The following is a 7,851-nucleotide window of genomic DNA, read 5'->3' as shown; positions in this document are numbered from 1 at the left end:
TTATTCATAAAAAAATTTACTTAAGTATATAAAAATTTGAACTAGTACGCAAACTATGTCGATAATCTAAACTTTCGATTGATATAATATTATACCTTAACCAAATCGGGTCATCTATTTGGGGGCTACGATTTCACAGGGCACAGACAGACAAAAGTACACACGTAAATCTTATAACACCCCTTGATTTAGAATCAGTGGTAAAAATAGTTCTCTTCTGTTTGCTATAAAGTTATATATACTTATTTGAACTAACATGTAAAGAAGTTTCAATGATGTAGATAAACAAATTTTGATAATATTAAATATTAATAAAAAGAGCGTAATCATTCTTATGTATAAAGGACAAAGGTATTCCTTGAGGTAAAGAAAGATAAGAAACTCGTTATAATTATTAACTAAAGGAATATTTTATTTTATGTAAGATAGGTACCTATCAATTACAATATTATGGCCGCTCTACGAATTTCAGCATCTTAAACAATTCTTTAAATAAAACTTACTCATTGAAGTTTTAAAACGACTGAATAAGTTATTTTTTTGATGATCATATTGTGAACTTAAAGTCCATTTTAAACGTATTCTGATGACGTCATCACAGCTAACCCCAAATTCCATATCCAATCACGTGACTTCAATATTGTAGTAGTCAAGATTTTGCACGACACAATACCATACGAATCGTTTAGAAATAGGTTGAGCACCAAGAAAACTTATGTCCATAGCTTTCCTATCGCTGAGGGCTTAGCTATAAAATAGATTCCAGTTTCCACCCTTGCGTTATCTTCTTTCTCGCTCGCACGTTTGAATGAGCATTTTGCCAGTGCGTTTTGATTCCTCGCGTTGGTAGTACGTACCGCTGTTCGGATACTCGTCACGAATTTTGAATTCGCGCGCGATGTGAGAAATACAGATAAATATTTTTTTATAGTCTGTGCTGTGTTGTGGGTGAAATGAGATTGGAATATCTTAGTGTAGTACTGTGATTAGTGGCTGTTTATGCAAGCGTTGAGTGTTGCGAATGAGGTAATTTTTTTAATGTCACATTTATTTTATGTTGAATATTTGATGTGTGCATTGTATTGATGATAATTTTAGCACGGATGAATACAGACTTTATTTATTTAAATGGTACCATAATTTAACAAATTCACGCTATTTACCTTAAAATATCACGCTAATGTTGTGATATTTAAATAGGAAATTGAACTTAAACAGCACATCAAAATGGCAAAAATAATGCAGTGAATTATTTCAAAATCGAGTAAAATTAGTAATAGAAATAATTCTGATCAACGCACGCATTATTGAATTTTCTTTAGTCGAACAAGGTACCTATAACATAGGTAGCTATATATATTATTATGAAGTAGTACCGAAAGTAAAACTGGAGAAGATTTTCATAGAATAATATTAAGTAACTTTATTTTGTTAACGAGAAGGGAAGCAAGGTTTTATTCTAATAACTTAGGTACAGTTGAGTGAATTGTTGGGTTATGTATTAGGTAGGTAAGTATGCACTAACGTAAAAAAATATTTATTATTTCATACAAAAATGTTTCATTTTTTATGAAAAAAAGTTTACAGTTTTATTAAAAAAGGAAAGATTTGATCGTGTGTTTGTTTGTTTGAAATTAATAGGTTGCGAATTATGTTTTAAATAGGTAGTATAATTTAGAACTAATAAGAAATCACCAGCAGAAAATATCTACGTGTAGGTACCTACGTTATTATTTTTGTATTGTTTAGACATAATATTTAATTAAAAAGTTCCTAAATAATTATAACAAGTTAATAATATAGAGAAGTTAAGTTGGCTGAAAAATTGCAATGACCCTATGTTTAAGAGCCATCTCTACCAGACAAAGTGATATGCTTTATTTTATTTTGTTTTTATCCCGCATCAATCGTGGTAGAGCCGGGACGAGCGGATAGTATTCTTATAAAAAGAAACCATATTTATTCGGTTTTAGCTGTCAATGACCCTATGGTTAAGAGCCATCTCTACCAGACAAAGTGATATGCTATATTTTATTTTGTTTTTATCCCGGATCAATCGTGGTAGAGCCGGGACGAGCGGATAGTATTCTTATAAAAAGGAACCCTATTTATCGGTTCTAACTGTCAATGACCCTATGGTTAAGACTTAAGAGCCATCTCTACCAGACAAAGTGATACCTATGCTATATTTTATTTGGTTTTTATCCCGGATCAATCGTGGTAGAGCCGGGACGAGCGGCTAGTATTATGAAAAGAAACCCTATTTATTCGGTTTTAGCTGTCACGACGAACGTTGTTCTGTCAAAAACAAATGCAGGTTTTTAGATTGAACCTTCAACAAATATTGAAGAAACAATTCCTTGAATTGGACTACAGTTCTTGTATTACCTTATACTTATTCATAAATGTTTGTTTATATCAATATATGTATAAACATGCAAAATCTTATCCTGTTTTTGATAGTTTCAAATTACGATTTAAGAACAAAAACTTTAAAATTAACCACATAGGTACCTACCTACTTACGCATAGGACCATTTAAAAGCGTAGCCTAGTGGATACGAGTTCATATTTCAATTATATTATACCTAGGTACATTGTTGGAGTGTTAAGAAATGTGATGTTCTGTAGCATTGTTGCAGGAAAACTCCATTATCCCTGTTTCCGTGTAATTTTGGAGACTACTTAGAAAAACCGAGTTTTTATATTGTAATATATTTTTCAGTCTTTGTTAGGTAGGTACTAAAATATTTGTGTATTTCAGAATGAACAATCACGAATTCTGAAATTAAACATGTAGGTATAACATAAAATTAGCTGGTATATCATGTTCCAAATAGCTATTAAATATTTTCGCTAATTAGGATGCTGAAACAAATTATTTTTAACTAAAACCTAATCCGCCTCCTTGGTATAGTGGTTGACGCGTGAGCGTATAACCGAGGGGTCCTGGCTTCGATTCCTGGTGGAGGGAGACGAAAAAAAAATGTCTCGGTCTGGCAGGACACAGAAGGCTGATCACCTACTTGTCCCTAAAGAAAATCGATCAGTGAAACAGATGTATAATGCATCTGCCCCTTCACTTTTTTAAAACAATTTTGTAACAAATCCTTACCTAGGTACATAAAGTTACAAAAATAATTTACGTTACGTTGTAAGTTGTAACGTGGGTAATCATTATTTTAACAAAAAACCAAATGTCAGAAAATAAAATTGTCTGCAGAAGTAGACAAAAATTTTATAGAATAAAATATATTATAATCATCAATCGGTTCAACAAGTCGAAAGTTAAGAAGTAATAAAGCCAAAAAAAACAAGATTTCCTTCAATCCATACTAATATTATAAAACTGAAGAGTTTGTTTGAACACCCTAATCTCAGGAACTACCGGTTCGATTTGAAAAATTCTTTCGGTGTTAGAGAACCCATTTATAGAGGAAGGCTATAATAGGCTATATAATTATCATCACGTTATGACCAACAGGAGCGAGCCACGCTTGTGAAACCGCGGAGCGCAGCTAGTGTAATATATTAGTTAAGTTATTTTATACAGTAAAATAAATAAGTTATTCAAGTTGGAAGAAACAGCATATAGGTAGGTATCTACGTAAGTAGCGTTTTCACTTCAAACTGAGATATAGGTATTTTCTGCTTGAAGATTTACTAATTGTACTCGTATCTTTATTTTATAATTGCTATATGGTTTCCTCGTTTAATTGGGTTAATGTATTTATTTTAATTAGTCTTCTAGACTGGAATCTTGGGTATTGAGGGCATTACGTGGAAGTAATTGCATTTAGAAATATTTCTACAGATAAAAGGTAGTTACGTGTTTAAAGGTAGGTGTAGTAGATATCTATACTTAATAATTAATATTATAAATCTGAAGAGTTTGTTTCTTTGTTTGAACGCGCCAATCTCAGGAACTACTGATCCGATTTGATAAATTATTTTGGTGTTAGAAAGCCCATTTATCCAGGAAGGCTTATATAGGTGTGTATATTATCACGCTAAGCTAAGGAGCGGAGCACTGCGGGTAAAACCGCGGGGCACAGTAGTACATAATAAAAATAGATAGGTTCTGTTTTTATACAGTTGAAAATAGATTTCCAATAGTCGTAGGTTGTTATCCAAATTCCCGTCTAAAAGACTGACAAAATTGTAAGTAAGTATTGAAAATGGAAAATACGGTCACTTTGTTTGCAGCGTTTATTATGTAGGGTAGATATTATCTATACTTATAATAAAACTAGCCGCTCCGCGCGGTTTCACCCCCGTGGCTCCTCTCCTGTTGGTCGTAGCGTGATGATAATATTATATAGCCTATAGCCTTCTCGATAAATGAGCTATCTAACACCGAAAGAATTTTTCAAATCGGACCAGTAGTTCTCGAGATTAGCGCGTTCAAACAAACAAACAAACTCTTCAGCTTTATAATATTAGTATAGATTTATACTATAGGTATAATACTTATATTTAGGTAATGGGTACTTATGTAATTATTTAACGCTAACTTTTCAATCAGTAGAACGTTCAGTTAGATATATACTTGTAATCTTTTAAACTTCTAATAGGTATAAGCCTTAATAACGGCTAAACAATTTAACTTAGGTAGGTGTTTTCTTCTATGTTAATTTTGTGCAAGTACTATAAATTTTGCAACATAATATTAAATCCCAATCATTATTATTTATCCCTAATCATTTTTGAAACTTAAATTAATAAATAATACCCCAAGTTTTGGCTCTAATTTAAAACAAAACACTAATAAAGTTGGTATAGCATTAACCTTACGGGATAGTAACAGCTTATAAATACATAATATGCCAAAAGAACCCAGTTTCTAGGTTATTCGGGTTCAGTAATAATAGATTATGGGGTGTTTACACGGGTCGATTTTAGCCGTGCGGCAAGTCACCAGTCGCATCGCCTGTCCTAGCCGAATCGCTACCCGATTTACACGAGTCGATGAAAATCGCGGGTGACTAGTTCATTTGGCATCAAAATGTCGATCAGCACGGTCGATGTCTATGTGTCGATCGCCTGCGAATGAGCATTTTCACGGTCGATTTTAGCCACCAGCCGCATGCGGCCGGTAGCCGCGCGGCAAAAGTCGGATGCTAGTCTACTTTGGGGCTTGCGATTTTAGTCACTTGCGGCCTAGCCGAATCGCCATTTAGACGGTCGATTTTCACCGTGCGGCGGAAATCGTGCGGCTTTAGTCACCCGTGTAAACACCGCATTAGACGTGAGGGTTTTCATTTAAATTTAAAATTACTTAGTTCAGTTTTGTCCACGTGTGTGTGAGATTAGGGAATGTATTTCGCAATTACCTTTGACCGGTATTTTTAGTTGAAATTGTACCTATAGGTATATTAACTTTTACCTAATTTTTCACAGACTATTTAATGTCATAAGTCATAACATTTTCTTAAAAAATATTTCACTCATTTTCTTTACATCTTTACTAAATTATAAAGCAGAAGAGTGTGTGTTTATTTTTTTAACCCGTTTGTAATATTATTTCAATGTTAGATAGCCCATTATTAATTTATCGAGGAAGGCAGTTAAATATCATGCTTAAACCAATATTATCAGAGCAATACGGGTAAAACCTTGGAGCAGAAATAGTTTATTAGTCTATAATAAAAAATGTGTGCGTGTACCAGTGTACACACGTAAGTGAAACTTCTTTATGACCTTATTTTTCAAAAAAATAATTTATTATATGCAACTTTACAGAAATACGTCGAATAAAGGTAGGGATAAGAAAAAGATGGCGCGTAACGGAAAAATGTCACGCGTAACGAAAAAATGTTACACTAAATTTTTTTCCAACCCCAATAGTTTCACTTCAATATTTTTAGTAATACAAGTTCAAGTTATTTAAACAATAACAGAACGTCCTATTTAAAACAACATAGTTAGTACACATCGAGATAGTATGTACTACGTACATATATCTCGATGTTAGTACATAATGAAAATTGTCCAGCATTCCGATTGTCAATTTTAAAACAACCATTTCCTACAATTTTCATACACAAAGCACAAACGTATCTTGATTAAAACGGAATTCATTAATGTTTTTAAAATAGAGCATCACATATTATAAACCTGTATAATGAAAATGTAGTGCGAAATGTAGGAAGTCGAGTGGTATTTGAAATGGTTGCATATTTTCATGGTTGCTTAAATAGGTGATGTTTGTGTGTGTGTATTTTGTATAGATGTAAACAAATATTTTGAATTTTGTAGAAAAGACATAGAGATAAATCTTCTTCATAATTTATGTTCAAGTATTAGTAATATTATAATGGGACTTAAATATACATGGAGAGATACTAAAATTCCCTTGAGGTATCTATTGAAAATCAGCGAGTTTTCGCCGAGGGGCTGACCTACATAATATATCAGAATCAGACAGATATCTTTATATTGCGAATTTGTGTCGTAATAAATAAATTTACATATGTCATATACCGTTTTTACACGCTTTATATTAGCTTCACCTGTATGTTTGTATGTTTGTAACCGACTTCTTTGGGCGCGATTTTGACCCACTTTAAACGGTCAGATTTCGTTCAAACTTTGTAGATTTATTGAGGACCGATGACAATACACTGATTTGATAAAATTTTCTATTTTTTAGTTCGGTTTTCTATAAAAAGCGTGTTTTTTAGTTTTTTTTAACTATTATTATTTTATAATTCAATATTATAAATCTTTTCTCTCTTTCATAATACAGATAAGATTCATAAAAATCATGTGTTATTCTGATGTATAATGAAACCTATATTCCTGTAAAGTTTCCTCCAATTCCGAACAGTAATATTTACGTGAAAGGGTATCAATCATACATACATCCATACTCGCAAACTTCCGCGTTTATAATATCTATGATGTCTTATTGATTGTCGTTACGTAAAAATAATTTACATTATTTTTTAATTAATAAAAGAAAACATTAAAAGGCGCAGTCAAACTATTATCACATTACAGCCCAAGTGAATAAAAACTACATTTTGTCGACCATTTTATTATCCACTGCGGCACTTAGATAAAATAATTCATTTGCAAGTAAATGTCACCCTTTGAAGATTGTGTATGAATTACATTTAATATACCTACGTAATGTACTATATAGAGGTCATATTTTACCTCTAAAATGTATATTACCTATTATAAATTAAATAAATTAGATCTCAATCCTGGTAAATGCACAGTCGTCTCATTTAGTCGTAAAAAACAAACACTGCGTTTCAACTATCGAATAAAAAATCAAGATCTTGGAACTAGCCCTGACATAAGAGATCTAGGAGTGATACATGACCCAAAACTCATGTTTGATAAACATATCGATTATATTCTAGCTAAAGCTTCTAAAGCTTTAGGCTTTATAATGAGAATTTCGTCAGATTTTAAAAAGGCGAAGACGTTTAAAATTCTGTTTTGTGCTTACGTACGCAGCATTCTAGAATATGCGTCGCCAATATGGAATCCGCGATACGATAAATATATAACTAGAATTGAACGAATACAGATGAAACTTTTGAAATTCCTATGTTACCGATTACACGTCCCGTACAAATCTGAGGATTATTACGAGGTCTGCAGCAAATTTCACTTCCTACCCCTAACATATCGCCGGGAGATTTCAGATATTTTATTACTTTTAGGCATTACATCCAATAAAATAGACTGCCCAGAACTACTAGCCAAAATTTCTTTATACACACCCTCAATTTTATCTCGTAAATATAATCCTATCTTTACTTCCGCAGTCAGCACTAACTATCGTCAAAACTCGTTTATTCTACGCGTAAGCAATAATTTTAACAAGCTATCAAA

General features: G+C 32.4%; 1 protein-coding gene across 1 annotated transcript in view; it reads left to right on the top strand.

Moving 5' to 3' along the window:
- Positions 1-840: 840 nt before the first annotated feature.
- LOC149478428 (uncharacterized) overlaps positions 841-7,851 on the top strand; it is a 91,944-nt gene continuing 84,933 nt past the window's right edge. The window contains exon 1 of the mRNA XM_089709347.1: positions 841-1,026. The gene's annotated coding sequence lies outside the window, so the exon portion shown is untranslated. The remainder of the gene's footprint in view (positions 1,027-7,851) is intronic.

This window comes from Colias philodice, chromosome 22 (genome assembly GCF_061535455.1).
Source record: "Colias philodice isolate Cphi_HAF_F1 chromosome 22, ilColPhil1 Martin Lab GWU primary, whole genome shotgun sequence".
Taxonomy (NCBI): domain Eukaryota; kingdom Metazoa; phylum Arthropoda; class Insecta; order Lepidoptera; family Pieridae; genus Colias; species Colias philodice.
The sequence above is the reverse complement of the archived record's forward strand: the minus strand, read 5'-3'. Positions and strand labels throughout refer to the sequence as shown.